Source organism: Manacus vitellinus, unplaced genomic scaffold, assembly GCF_001715985.3.
Source record: "Manacus vitellinus isolate BGI_N305 unplaced genomic scaffold, ASM171598v3 scaffold_4_pilon, whole genome shotgun sequence".
NCBI lineage: Eukaryota > Metazoa > Chordata > Aves > Passeriformes > Pipridae > Manacus > Manacus vitellinus.
Genome location: NW_021940604.1, coordinates 42,782,195 through 42,797,854, shown reverse-complemented (window position 1 = coordinate 42,797,854; position 15,660 = coordinate 42,782,195). Strand labels below are relative to the sequence as shown.

At 36.9% G+C, this 15,660-nt stretch overlaps 1 protein-coding gene across 12 annotated transcripts in view; it reads right to left on the bottom strand.

The window, feature by feature from the left end:
• Positions 1-15,660, bottom strand: part of KHDRBS2 (KH RNA binding domain containing, signal transduction associated 2) — a 335,422-nt gene that overhangs the window by 43,642 nt on the left and 276,120 nt on the right. The gene's annotated exons all lie outside the window — the stretch shown is intronic.

Genomic DNA, 15,660 nt, shown 5'->3' with positions numbered 1-15,660 from the left:
TAGTTATGATCCATTGTAGCTGACTCTGAACCCAAGAGTGCTCAGGAACCAGACAATAAATAAATAAAGATATAATCCAAGAATGCCTTTTAATATGCTTTTCTTGTATGACAGGACAACAGAATAGGCAGGAAGAAGGCTGTATGGAAACACTTTTTTTTCTTCTTTATGATTTTTAGGAGTCAGTATTTTTAGTTAAATAGAAATTAAACATTTTTTTGTCATAAGGAAACCCATTAAGGAAAGTACTAAAGGAAATAGGAGGCTTAAAAATCTTTGACTCAATATTAATTACAGCAGAAGGCAACTTTTTCCCCCCACAAGCTATGCAAAATTTAGTTAGATTTGGGCAGAAGGGACAGCATGATGCAGCTCCAAAATAACAGCAGTCCAATAAACAATCACTCTAGTACACTATCATAACCACCCAAAGTACAGCGTTGGTTTGGTACTTCATTATTTCTGCTAAATAAACTCCATAATGGTATTGAACAAGACTTCACTGGTACTCCCAAATTAAAGAAAACATTCAATGGAGGAAGTATTCAGTTATGTCTCCTTAGGTCAAACATATTAAATCTGCCTGTTCCTCTGGTGTATCCAGCAACAAGGACAAGTGTGGATTCCAGGTGGGAGAGTTCATCCCTGTAGTGCTGTATGGCCTGAAGGAAGGACAGGACTCCAGATGGTGACCTCACTTCTCAGGCACCAGGTCAACTTGCAGTAAGGGAAAGCCTTTCTGAGCAGGAGGGAGAGTCCCATTTTGGGACTGGGGAATGGCCTCTCCTAGAATCTGAAATCCACACGAGCCTCATCATCTTCCACTTCATGTGGAAGTGCAGTGGTTTGACTTGTTAACATTAGTAATAGTTAATATTAGTATAAACTCATAGCAAAAAGTACTGTTAAAAACATATCCCTGCACACTACAGTGATATACTGAATATTAGATAGCTAGATACACAATCTTGCTTCTGAGGATAGGATGAAAGAAACAGTGAAACCCAGGAGACAGATGTTAGCCACATGAATTAGTATGCTACTGGGCAGGATCCTGCTACGGTGAAGAAGAGGATGATGCAAGTTCCTATATAAAGTCAAATAGCTAGAGGAAAGACATTTCAGCCTGCTTACCCACCATATGAGAGAATGGGGAAAGCAACAATTACAAATTAGCTCTCTCAGTTTTTTGATGCCTGAGATGGATCAATGTTCAGCATCAGCAGGGCAGAGAACACTTGTTAATATTTGACACCTCTGTGGGTTCATGCTATAGATTTTAACAACCTCCCTAAAGGCTCAGAGTATGTCAATACAGTGCTAATGGTTCAAGTGGAATGGTTGGAAAACAAAGTAAAAAAGCACAATATCTCTTTAATAAAGAAAAACTATTTTCTGGATAATGTTCATTTATTTGTGTAATTCTGTAGGAGAATTATCTCCTAATCCTACAGGTAAGGTACATACACGCAGTTATTAAAAGTTTAATATGATGTATTGTACCCAGACACCTACCAAGCCTTTAAGTGTCTAGAACTGAGACCCAAAAATAGCTCCTTTCACATCCTTAAAGTGTCTTAAACTCACTGAGCATTTTTCTTCTCTTTAACATTCAGCTCCCCAGAACCTACGACTTTAATGTTTGAAAGTATTTCTTGGATGGGCACTTTGAGAGATGAAACACCCAGTTCTCACCTGTTGAGATCAAAAGCTATGAATTCAATGGTGTCCAAATTAACATATTTTGTGCTCTCTGTGTGACGAGAAGGGTGTTCCCAAAAGCAATTCTGTATAAACCCAGAGACCAGAACCCAAGATAACCTCTCCAAATGCAGTGCAATTTTCTACTCAGCACTAGAGTCAGACTACTTCATGCATTCTCTAGGTCTGTTAGGCCTTATATTAAAAACAAGCAAACAAACAAACTGTATTCAATTGATAAATGTTCTTTATATATATGGTGATAGGAACAGAGCCTTTCTCTTAGAGAAACTAAGTAAGTTACTAGTGCTTGCTTTACCCTCAGCATATTGAAGGAAAAAGGATTACCTACACTGTCAGTGATTTGAATATGACATTTGTTCTTCTAAAATTTCTACAGTTTCATTTATTTCACCGGAAATCTTCACATATATAACACTTAGACATTCCCTCCTATGTTAAGTTCTAACGCCTTTTCATTGAGGTGTGTGCTTTTCAAGCAGAAATACTCTCGGATAAAGTGTCTTCAGACATGATCTGATCAAGATCTCCACGTTAGTCAGAATATTAGAAAACTTGTATAAAAAGTTGATAGGTTCAAGCCATTTAGTTTCAGTGAAGGAGAAGAAAGCAATTCCCTAAATTTTCAGAGTTCTTTGATGAGGTTAATGAGGGTGCAGATAAGCATAACCTGAGGGGAACAGCATCTTTTGAAAGTTACTGATGAATTTTGATTCTCAGGGATATTCAAGGGAATGTGGTTGGATGCCTGGGAAGACTCTTTTCCTGTGTAGGAATGGTAGCTGCCACCACCATTCAGAATAAAAAGCCTACCACAATGAACTGGAAAAAAATGCAATGGGGAACTATTAGAAATAGTCAATGTCAAATGTCAATGTCAAATGACAATAGCCATTTCTAGGGTAGGTTTTTGTGCCAGGCTATCTTTTCTCAGGTATTTCTTACTAAAACAACTTTCCCAATCATAAAAAAAAACCAAAAAGACCTCTTCAGTTTGTGTCAGGGAAAAGGAAAGTTAGTGTTCCAATGTCCAGGATTTGGACTGGAGACAAAAGAACAGAAATGTACATTTGAAGCTGCAGTGGGACTAAGAATGTTTATAAATAATTATGGATGATTTTGAGGAATTTTGGTATTGTTAAGAGTTGAAAAATAATAACAAAAAAGATGAAAATTAAGAAAAAATTTAAAATAGAGCTCAATTTAAAAAAAAGATTTATTTGAAAATGAGCAGATAGAAATATTTACCAGTCTTTCCCCATAAAGTGAAGACAGGAAAAACTCTTAGAAGAATCTCAAAACAGCATCTGAAATTAGCATTAGGAACACTCAATTCAGGCGGAAATATTCAATACTCTACTACTGAAAAAGAAAATTATAGTCAGGGGCAAAAGGGGTGTAGAAGCCAAAAGGGACATATTTTGAAAAAGGCTTATATTCTACCACCTGAGAAAAAGTTAAGTATCAATTTGATTCAATACTCAAAATACCATTGAGAAGGATTTATTTTAACTATTTAGATTTACTCAAATCTTCTTAAATTTTCAGATGCTGAAAGAGATATTATAAATACAAACAAAATTTCAAGTATCATTAGTTACAAGGGTATGATAATATAACACAATCTGATCTCTTTAAACTTGAACTTACTTCATAATGTTAAGATCCTGTTTCAAACAATAACAGCCCACACTCAAATGCACCAAGTTTAAATCACCTCTTCTTGAATAGCCTTAAAAACAGATTTTTCAGAGTACTGAAAAACTCTGTGAAACCAAGAAGGACAATATTTCTAATACTTCTAATGAAAACTGCTTTATTCACAATATTTTAGGTATGTCCTAGTAATACATAATAAAATACATTGTAAGAAAGTTGAAACTTATTTGTTTTTTATAGAAAATAGCCCAACTTTTTTAAAAGTAGCAAATTTCAAAATATTTAGAATTAATTAAATAGATAAATAAGCGAAACACAAACAACAGTAAGTCAAAATAAAGTGAATTATGCAACCCAGTACTTTACTTGGTAAATATGTGAACAAGAAAAATGTGCTGCTGGATAACCAGAGTAAGCCTTCTCATTAGCTGCATCCAGCAGCACACAAATAGTAGTACTGTAGCTCATGAGGGAGAAGGTGAGGGTATAAATACCCACCTCTAATTGTAACTATTAAGTAGAAGTTTTTTCTCAGAAAAGGGACCTTTGCTGAGTTTTCAGTCTTTTCTTCACCTTGCTTCTTTGTTGCTGTCTCACTCTCTTTTCTGTTGTGACTTGGCCACATTCCTACTTTCTCACACATCTGTATCACCTTAGCTTAGAAGCTAAAAGCCAGTCGTTTACCAGTAACCTGTAACCTGGCAGTAGATTCCCATAAGACTCACAGGGTAGAAATAAAATATTTTTCGACTATAATTAATACTTTTTAGACATATCTGAAAACAAGTTGAACCGCTCTTTAAATGAGAACTTTCTTTCCAGTAACTATAAAGGGAGCCCGGGATGCATGTGTTAGATTTCATGGCTAGGCTTCGAGAACGAAGATTTGGGAAGGCTCTATCCACATTTGCTACAGGCACGCTGGTGGCTTATGAGGCCAATACGTGACAGACATATCCGATTGCAAAAGGCACAGCAGAAAGACTCCTTAGATGGTGTATTCTGCAATACACGGTTCTTTCTGCGTTGCCTTTTTTCCTCGAGAGTGATCCTGTGTGTGTTCTCAAAGGAGACAACTGCGTTATAGATGGTGTGTCTCCAGGCCTCCCGATTTGAGGCCAGAGTAGACCAGTTATGGAGATCAATATGGCCAAGGCTGAGATGTTGTTTCAGGGAGTCCTTGTATATTTTCTTCAGGGTTCCTCTCCTGCGGCAGCCAGTGGCAAGTTCACCATAGAGCACAATCTTAGGGAGGCGGTGGTCCTTCATCCTGGAGACGTGCCCTGCCCATCGCAGCTGCATTCTCAGCAACATGGCCTCAATACTTGTGACTGCTGCTTGCTCTAGAACAGATGTATTGGTCACATAATCTGACCAGTGGATGTTTAAGATTGAACGGAGGCAGCGTTGATGTGTTAGATTTACATAACTGACATTAAGGTATGCAAGTTAGTTCATCATTTGAAAGAATTTATTGCTCATGTATTTAGAGCAGCCCTGAGGAGAAGAACTTGGGGGTGTTGGTTGATGAGAAGCTCAGCATGAGCCAGCAGTGCATATTTGTAGCCCAGAAAGCCAAAAGCATCCTGGTCTGCATCAAATGCAGCTTGGCCAACAGGTCTGCTCCACTCTTTCATCCTGGAAGACCTCACCTGGAGCACTGCATCCAGGTCTGGGGCCCTCAACATAAGAAGAACGTGGACCTGTTTGAGCAGGTTTGGAGGAGGCTACCAAGATGATCAGGGGTCTGGAGCATCTCTCCTATAAAGACAGGCTGTGAGAGCTGGGGTTCTTCAGCCTGGAGAAGGACTTTTTACAACGGCATGCAGTGAATGGACACGGAAGAATGGCAAATTAAGACAAAATTCTTCACTGTGGGGATGGTGAGGTTCTAGTTGTTTAGAGAAGCTGGAAGTGTTGAACACCACCCCTGGAAGTGTTCAAGGTCCGGTTGGATGGGGCTCTGAGCAATCTGATCTAGTGGAAGGTGTTCCTGCCCATGTCAGGGGGGTTGGAGCTAGATGATCTTTAAGGTCTCTTCCAACTCAATCTATTTTATGATTCTATCATTCTAAGGTGGTGGCAGCTCTAAGTATACGTAGAGGAACACATTTCAATATATTAATTTTCTGTAATTTAAATAAATGGCAATTTTGCTCTACCTACTACAAAGTGTTGAAAACATGCAATTAGAGCAGATGAATCTCATTGAAATACCTGGGAAGTTAGTCTGTTGCTGAGGAAGGATTCCTAAAATTGTAATTCATATTTAGAAACTGAAATTCTGACTAAATTATTCCATAGGTACATATGCCTATTATCACAGCTGGTCATGGATTCTTCAACTATACCTCCAGGGTCAGAAAAAAGGAAAACTACATATCATCAGTTTGTTAAAGATGATATATATCCCCTGCACTGGGAAATCTACCAAGCATTTTGAAGATGAACTAAAAAGTAAGCAGAGTGGCACTATATCTATCAAAATTATAATTAGTAGTAATAATAATAAAAAAATATGCTGCAATTAAAATGGGAATAATAATCAATTGAAAAATCAGAACTCTAATATTAGGGACTTCATAAACGCAATATATGAACTAGAGTCCACAGTGCTGAGATAACAAGCTCACCAGAGGCAATGAAGTAATCTCAACACATTTGATCTCAACAAAATCCCACCAGCAGTAGGAAACATCTTTATAAATGAATGGTAAAACATAAAGAGATGAACATTTTTCATGTACTCATAGAAATATAATTGAAATTTCAATATAATCACTGTCATGGAGATTTTACAAATTCAAAGCAGAAAACATTCATGTTGTCCTATTTCAATGGTTTAAATAAATCTCATGTTGAACAATTAGAATATTGACATATACATATGATAATGCATAAGATATGCATACCTTATGAAATCCCTGGGGTATTAGAATATTGACATAAAGATGAGTGAAACTGAACAAATTTACTACCCAGATAAATATAAGACAGGGGACACAGAAGTAAACAGCTGTGCACTGCAAAAGTAGGCACAGTAAAACAATCTCAGGTACTTCAAAAGATTGCCATGTACTCTCCTAAATGTATGTTTAATTTCTTTCCTTTTCTATTTATTCTTTTCTATTTGTTTCTATAATTTTCCAACTAAATGCAAAATAAATTTCAGTGTACTGAAAATCATAATAGAATGAAAATGTAAAAGAAAACCTAATAGAAGAGAGATTTTTCTTACTCCTTCCATATTTGCACGACTGTGGCCTACAGCATAATTTGCTGCTGCAATTATTATACTACAGCATTCATATGATTAACATCTTTCTTCAAATGCTTCTGTTTTCTCTCTTACGCTCATGAAGTCACATTAAAACTTCTAATTTTTGTGTCAAAGCTCTGTATAACCAACTGCTGCTTACATTTAACTTGTTGCACTTTTCACTCTCCCCTTACTTTGCTATCATCAACTCTGAAACCCTTTCCTCTTCCATTTATTTGTGATGTTTTTCATACTTCCTCTCCTTACGGAATAGTATCCTAACCTCAGTGTCAATCCTTTACTCAGTTCCCATTCCACAGAAACGTCTCACAGAAACAGCTCTTTCTTCCAATATCAATAAAATGCCTTATTTTAGTAATAAGCAGCAAGTAGAGATGAAAAATAATCCAAAACGTCTTTGTGTATCTGTGGTAAGTTGCATTTTTGCATTTATCCGCGACTGACATCCCCAAAGAAAAGATTTTTAATTGTTATTTTTACTCATGAGTTGTACTGCTTTACACTGTACTTGAGTGATAATATATTACAGTATCAAGTTGCACTGGTGACAATTTATTGCATAAATGGCACTTAAATGAAAGATTTAATTTTCCTGTGAACTGAAATGAATAGAGTAGAAAGCAGCCTTCAGCTGCCAAGGGAGGATGGGCTGCAATACACCCACTATTGGTTTTAATCTCTTTATCTTATCTAATATTTCTTTATACAAAATTTCCACCAAAGCAGATGGTGAACTTCTTGTACATCCTGATGCTCCCCCAGCTGTAGAAGCAACAGATGGATCTGTCCAAGGAACAGTAAGGTTTAGTGTATCATAGACACAGAAATAATTACATGTATCTACTAAAGAATGACAACTCTTCAGCCCAAGTTTAGCAACTTATTGATGATTTAAAGTATTTCACAATGTTTTGACTTGCTAGACACAGTGCCTGACACATTAAATAAACTCTATATGTTAAATAAACTCTATAATAATCTAAAAAATGAAATTCCAGGCCTTGAATGGTTGGGAAATCCAAGAAATTGTCTTTTTTATTTTTCAGCCTTGAAAACTGGATTGTCTTTTGCTTTTTAATGTGCAAGTAAATTCTGCGGTACTAGGAAAGAGCAGAAATACTTTGACAGGTGCTTTACAGGACCCTGAACTGCATTTAATTTTAAATCAAATTTCACTCTGATGTATTATTAATGCTGGAAGTAGGCTCTTTAAATTCAACTTGGCCAAACGCAAGATACTGTGCTCTAGTGAATACATTCTCGAATTCTATAAGGTGTGCATGTCCCTGGATTTACAGAATTCCTTCAGGAAAAGACTTGTAGGAGTCCTCATGATTAACACCCAGATCTGTACAATTTTACTGCAGCATTGAAGAAAAAAATTCCACAAAAATAACCTTATATTTTTTATGTCAAGAAAGGAAAAGAAAACACATAGGTTAATTCTTTGTGCAATACTACTGGTTTTGATCCACTTTTATCCTCTATTTAAATATATTTAACCATTAAGGATTCTATGAATTAATAATACATAACAGTAACAAATCTTCACAGTGAAATCAGACACAAGCTTGTTTAAAGTGCTCAAAACCCAAGGCAAATAAAGATTTATTTATTTATTAATCCTGAAACTGGTCTAGATGAGAGTTCAGGCATTCACAATGCTGGAATCTTTATATCCTAATATTTGCCAGACACCCCATACCTTTGTCATAAATTACAGCTCTTGCTTAATCAAATTCCAAATGTCCTACATTGTTATGACAGTTCATCACATATTTTCTAGAATTTAATTTTATAGAAAAATATTTCTGAAAATAAATTTGGACAACAAAATTTAAACTGTCTTGTGTATGTAATTTTTGCATTTTGCATAATTATTGACTCTTTACATAAACATTTTAACTCTTCCATTTATTTTTCTTACTTTATAAAAGGCCATACAGTAGTATTTAGAAGACATAAAAATGGTAGCTCTTATTTGCTATTAAGCCATACAGTTAAATAGTATTTCATCAGTACCATGATACATTTAATTTTATTTTTAAGTTGTAACCTGAATAACGTGTTTCATCAATATATATATGTTTGAATTGATCAAACTGTTTTTTTAATTCAATTTTGAAGTGTTGATGTAATGAAATTTACTGTGAAAAATAATTAGATTTTAAAAGTTATGAAAATCAATCTAGCACTAGGGAAACTAAATGTTGATACCAGTTGCAGAAGAGGTGAACTCATTGTTTTTTCTGCTTATGACAATGATTAAGCTTATTATAAAAGTGTTGCTTACAAATGAATGCAGCAATGTTTACACTGCTGCTAATCACTGTTGAATAAAAATGTTCCAGGAAATTCTTCTTGGTCCTGTGTGCTGTACAGGAGTAAAATCCAAAGCACCTACTCAAGACATCTGAACAGTAATATTAAATTTTCTAACAAATATTGCCAGACTAGGAACTACAGTTTAGCATGATGTAGGACATACAAGGATTAAAGGAACCGCAGAATTTTATTTCTGGATTTTATAAACATGTAAGAGTGAACTCAACTAGCACAATCTTGCACAAGAATTAATGCAGAAAGACCAGGTATAATTAAAAGAAAACATATAGAATGTAATGGGACTTCTCATTTGTGAATATCATAACCAGCAAAACAGTAAAGAGTAGTTAAAACTTCTTGAGAAGGTAGTTTTAAATTGTTATTCCCTCAAGTTTGAGCATGCAATTAGAGAAATTAGGAATGGAAAAGAACAGATCATCTATTAGAAGATCCTGTCAAATATGATAGTTCCTTTCAGCACATTTTAGTGCTTTCTCTAATCAAATGCTAAATATTGCCATTAGTAGGGATTCCACCATTTCTCTTGGGAGACTATCTGACAACCTAATAGATCTTTGTGTCAGATATCTCTGCTAACTTTATCCCATATGACTAAATATATCCCATTGTACCAGTGAGATGCATTCTCCTAACTCAGTATTCTCAGTGTTCTTAAATGTGTGTTATATTCTTTTATTTTCTTTTAAAAATTATTCAAACATAAAGATTCAAAATCAAATGCAACTCTGACACAGAGATATGTTGATCAGCACATAGCACAGCAACAAGTCAGAACCCCAAATCTTCAAAAAAACCTCATACAGATCCCTGTTTTCACAAATATTTTCCTTTTCCTTGGGTCCAGGAAATGGATGTACCAGAAAAGATGTCTGTTTGTCTTTTGACTGTAGTGGATCAGGAGTGTCAAATACTACTATCAGCATCCTAAAGTGAAAGCCTTCTAACAGAAGTGCCTGTCAGTGGTGACAGATGACCTGCCTGAATTAAACCCTTAGAGCCTGATGGAATTTCATTGGATTAAAATCCACGCAGAAGGTAACAGAAAGCCAGTACAGATCTCAGAATACGACTTTCATAGAAACCCACTCAGTTGATTATGCAAGCCTTTGTGCTTATTTTTTTTTGCATATTTTTAAGGTGATGAAAACAATGCAGATATGTAACACAATAACAAAATCCCTATTAAACAGAGAATAAAAATCCCGTTATTATGTATGGCATATTCTAAGACTCTTGTGCTGCAAACAGGGATGTGTTGTGATCTCAGACTGCAGCAAGAAACAAGAAGGAATAACAACAATTTCCCCTACTGAATGCTACACTCTTTCTACCATGCAGCTGTAATCCCTTTGGTCTAGCTTAGTCTTTACCTGCTGACTATCATTCATGGTTGAAAACTCAGAAATCAGAGATATTTGATACATTAACTGAGTTAAATACACTAAAGACACAGACACTCATAAAACTGACATACTGAAAACACTGGATACTATCTCTATGCTAGTTCTTTTGCTTGCCAAGGAATAAAAAGTAAGAAAAAGCACAAGGAAAATAAAAAAGGCCAACAGCTCTGTTCATTTTGGGACTATTCATCTCAGAAGAGTGATTCTGACCTTTCCTGACACAGTCTGTCAACAAATGAAGAACAAAAAAGGATTAAAAATATTGATGGACTGTAAATCAGACCTGTATGGATTTTCATTTACCATATATAAGTAGTAGTTCATGTCTAATGCCACCTCTACTCTAAACACTGTGATGGAGACACTAAAAGCAGAGTTCAACAACCTTCTCAAACATGTCTAGGGCTGGATTACCAAATCAGTACAGATCATCCTGGGCCATGATTGCTCTGGTTGCTGCACAATCTACTGATGGTGTCCAACAATGTAACTGAAAATGTAATTTCTAGTTCCTCTTTCTAACAACTACACTAGATGAAGAGTGTAAAGTATGACAGGTAGACTACCTGCTAAAACAAAAAATTATTTGAAAATATTTTTCTCTGGCCATAGATGTGGAAGCACAATATAAATTGCAGTGAACTGATGTGAAATCTTGTGTCATTGCTGTTTTTTTAATGAATAAATTTTACTATTATTCCTTAGAATGTCTCACTAAGCTCAGAACCCTTTTAGCTCCATATTCAGCATTGAAAACAATTTTGTGTGATTTTAGCTCTTCAACAGTTTAAATTTTAAAGCTTCCATGCCAAATCAATTTGCATTATTTTTCTAGGGAGAACTGTGTGTGTGTGTGCATGACCCCGCAACACGTACAAACATAACACATATGAGAGAAAATATGTAATTACTTCCTACACAAAACATTTTTGTTGTCTTTCCAGCTTTCTGGAAAAAACCCACTATTTTTATAAAAAAATCTTTCCATCCTTACCTACCACTCAGGCCAAATTCTCAGTTATTGTATTTGCCTTCTAGCCTGTGTTTATTTTTATTGATACAACTTTATTTTTATTTTTTTTATTGATACAACTTTCAGTTTTATTTTTATTTTTATACAGAGATATTTTTATTGTATGAAATACAGATAGCAATATATCTTAATCAGTTCTAATTCAGGAAGACAAAAGAGGGAATGGAATGAAAAAAAGACTTTGTTAATTATTATTTCCCTTTAAACTTTGTTTCAGCACTTTAGACAATCATCTTTATCTTGTTTATAACAATAATACCTTGCCCTGGATAAGATAAAAATCTACTCATACATCAAATCTTCTTTGTTTTAAAGAACAACAGTGTTAAAAGGATATTTAAAACTGAATTATTTGAAATTTATATCAGGTCTTAGACAGTAAGTTGAAAAGGCCACTATGTCAGTTTTGGAAGTACTAAAGGAAAGAGTGTTCAAAGCTAAATAACAAAGAGGATAAGGCAGCACTTACTGAAGTAGAAAAGGAGAAGCATATACATATATTTTTCACTATCAGTTCAGAGAAGAGGCCAGCTAACTCTAAGACACTGTTTGAGTATTTAAAAATTGAGAAGGTTATTCTCACTTTCATAAAATCACTGAGGTTGGAAAAGACCTCCAAGATCACTGACTTCAACCTTTGACTGAAATCACCATGTCAACTAAACCACAGCACTAAGTGCCATGTCCAGACATTCCTTGAACACCTTCAGGGATGGTGACTCCACCACCTCTCTGGGCAGTCCATTCTAATGCTTGACAACCTTTTCAGTAAAGAAATTCTTCCTGATGTCCAACATGAACCTTCCCTGGTGCAGCTTGAGGCCATTTTCTCTTGTCCTATCACTGGTTGCCTGGGAGAAGAGACCGACACCCACCTTGCTACAACCTCCTTTCAGGCATTTGTAGAGAGTGATGAGATCACCCCTGAGCCTCCTTTTCTCCAGGCTAAACAACCCCAGCTCCCTCATCTACTCCTGATAGGACTTATTCTCTAGATTCTTTACCAGCTCTGTTGCCCTTCTCTGGACATATTCCAGCACTGCAATATCTTCCTCGAAATGAGGGGCCCAGAACTGGACACAGTACTCCAGGTGTGGCCTCACCAATGCAGAGTACAGTGGGACAACCCTTTCCCTGGTCCTCCTGGCCACACTGTTGCTGATACAGGTCAGGATGCCTTTGGCCTTCTTGGCCACCTGGACACACTGCTGGCTCATGTTCAGCTGCCTGTCAACCAGCATCCTCAGGTCCTTTTCTGTCAGGCAGCTTTTCAGCCACTCTTCCCCCAGCCTGTAGTGCTGCCTGGGGTTGTTGTGACCCAAGAGCAGGACACAGTACTTGGCCTTATTGAATCTCATCCTGTTGGCCTTGGCCCACGGATCCAGCCTGTCCAGATCCCTCTGCAGAGCTTTCCAACCCTCCAACACATCAACTCTCCCACCCCACTTGTTGTAGTCTGCAAACTGACCAAGAGTGCACTTGATCCTCTCATTCAGATCATCAATAAAGATATTAAACAGGACCAGCCTCAGTACTGAGCACTGGGGAATCCCACTGGATTTCCCCACTGGGGAACCTCAGCCACCATCTGGATGTGGCTCCATTCACCATCACTCTCTGGGCCCACTCACCCCGCCAGTTTTTAACCCCATGAAGAGTGCACCTGTCCAACCCGTGGACTGCCAGCTTCTCCAGGAGAATGCCATGGGAAACTATGAAAGACTTCACTAAAGTTGAGGTAGACAAGATCCATAGCCTTTCCCTCATCCACTAGGCAAGTCACCAAGTCATAAAAGGAGATCAGGTTGGTCAAGCAGCACTTGCCCTTCCTAAACCTGTGCTGGCTGGGTCTGATCCCCCGGTTGTCTGTATGTGCCATGTGACTGCACTCAAGATGATCTATTCCCTAACCTTGTTGGGCACTGTGGTCAGGCTGACAGGCTTGCAGTTCCCTGGATTCTCCTTCCAGCCCCTCTTCTGGATGGCCATCACATTGGCCAACCTCCAGTCATCAGGGACTTCCTTGGTTAACCAGGAGGTTTTCTAAAAAGGCATAGTTCATGCTGCTCATGTTTCAGCACTGACAATTCAGCTGATAGACCACTATTCCACAGTCAGTATTGTCTCCTCATTGGCATGTCCTTGTTCAGGTAATGCACTGGAGAAAATAGGACATAGATTTAGCTGTGATTGCAGTGGTCAATGACTCAGGAGTCTATGTAAAAAAAAAATCTTCATGATTCATAGATGCAGTGTTAATGCTTTATATAGTGTTTCATTATAGTATTCAGTTGGGTTTTGAAACAGAAAATCCATGGGACCAAGGGTTGTGGTGGTGGGGTTTTTTTCCCTAGCCAAGACTAGGGACTAGTTCAGTGTAAAAATGTATACACAGTTACAGAAAACTTCTAAACATTATTTAAAATGTCAAAAATAATTTTAACTCTTTCCATTTTTTTTCAGTTTAATAAGCTGTCTTTTGCAGAAGTTCATAAAACTCAATTCTAAATGCTAAAAATACTAAAACACTGAAGGAAGTAAATACATGAAAATATACTTGGTGACTGTAAGTAATTGATCACTTAAAGGGATATGGATTGAAAGGAAGCTGGTTCTTTCTGTCACCAATGTTTTTCTGTATTCAAATGTTCAAATATTTGACACCTCTGAGTTCCATAATGGTGAGCCCAAGAACTCTACTTGAGGTTGAAAGCAGATTAGCAAAACCACAACTGAAAGTTCATTGACTTAAAATCTCTATCAGACTCTTAGTCTGTTATCGCATCAAAGAAGCAAAAGATGCTGACTTATCTATGATGCTGATTTCTCACACCGTATCCCTCTAAAAATATAAAAAAATGAAGCTCTCCTCCTGATTTCTGTATTTATACACATTCCAGTAGCCAACCAAGAACATAGATCTCAATGAGGTCTACTGAAGACTGACTTGCCTATTTAGCATTAATATTAAACAGGAACTAAGTCATTTCAGCTAGAAGTATTTATTCCCTTGGCAAAATGTTTGGAGATGTGTCAGTAAAGTGACTGGCAAACTCCTGAGCATCACCCTGAACATCCAGGAAGCCCAAAATCTGGCTCGGAATTATAAAATGGAGAAAGGACATTTATAGCACTCAATTACAAGCATCACCAAAATAACACTAAATTATTAGTACTCAAATAAATATTAAGAGTTGTGATCAAAAGCCAGCCTTCAGTTTTTAAACTGTAGTCATCTTGCCAACCCAAGAAGGCTGTATCTCAGTTTTGACCTCCTGGCAGAGTGATGAATATATTTGCAGTCAGCATAGGAGTGAAAATCAGAGCACCCAGATAAACTGAACACATTCCTTGTTGAAATTAAAAGCAACTTTCTTCTTGTCCATTTTATCATCAGTAGTGTCTGAGGATCCTGTATTTCAAGATGTGGTGTGGAGAAGCTCAATGTAATGGACAACAGAAAAGTCACTTGCTAATATGGCTTATTTAAGAAAGAAAATCAATAGAAAAAACATTAAATTTAAGTCCATTTGGATAAGCAACACAATTTTTGTCTTTGAAAGAGGTCTTTCACATCAGTGCTTGCAGGAGGCCAAAAGAACAGTTCAGTGGAGTTTTCTAGTGTAAGACTAACTGATTTTGGTGCTAGTGTGAAAACCAGGTAACTCACATCTGAGCCCAGGGCAGATATTGAAAGCTCAATTCAGCAGCTGCACATAGTTATTTACTGTCATTTTAGACATACTAACGTATCTCAGCTTTTGCCTCCCAGTCCAGCAGGGCAGAAGTCTCTCCTGGGTCCTGTGTGACATCATTGCTCCTCTGGGTATGTCTTGAAGGCATCAAGATCCCCACAGGGCCCTCAAATGACATTAAAGTCTGTACTCAGGCAGCCCAATGGAATCTGAATTGTGAGATTTATTTGGAGACGAAGGGTGTAGCTATATTAGTGTTTTGAGCTGGGAGCTGCCTTAAGCACTGATCCTCCAAAACTGAGGCTAACTACCAATATGTCTGAAGTCTTGAAGCATTTAAGACTTTGAGATTTATATTCCTAAAGCTTTTCTTCTGGGTGGGCTTGTAGCTTCAATCTTGGCAGAACTGAACAGCTCAACAACTATATACTACCAACACCTATTTACTACCCACTAAGTTGTCCATTTATCATCCAGGAAGGTTTTGAGCCAGTTGACATGCCCCAAAAATATCTAATACAT